Below are 281 nucleotides of genomic sequence, written 5' to 3' on the forward strand. Positions count from 1 at the left end.
GCCGCCCAACCCAGAACTTCTAAGAGAAGGCCCCACAGCGCTTGCATCCTTCACAGCTGAGCTTTATCAAGGCACTTCCAAACTCCAAAAAAAAAGGAAGGGGAATCTGCAGCCCTCTTCGTAGTTCCTGCTGGGTAACCTCAGGCAGAGGCTAAATTAGCACCTCCTTAGACTCAAGAGCCACTGTACCCAGTGGTCAGAGGGGGACCATTCAGATCACAACTTCTCAGATCTATAAGGGACACACTCAGGGTGCAGTCTCAGTGAGCATCAAAGCCCCA

Source organism: Myotis davidii, unplaced genomic scaffold (genome assembly GCF_000327345.1).
Source record: "Myotis davidii unplaced genomic scaffold, ASM32734v1 scaffold609, whole genome shotgun sequence".
Taxonomy (NCBI): Eukaryota; Metazoa; Chordata; class Mammalia; order Chiroptera; family Vespertilionidae; genus Myotis; species Myotis davidii.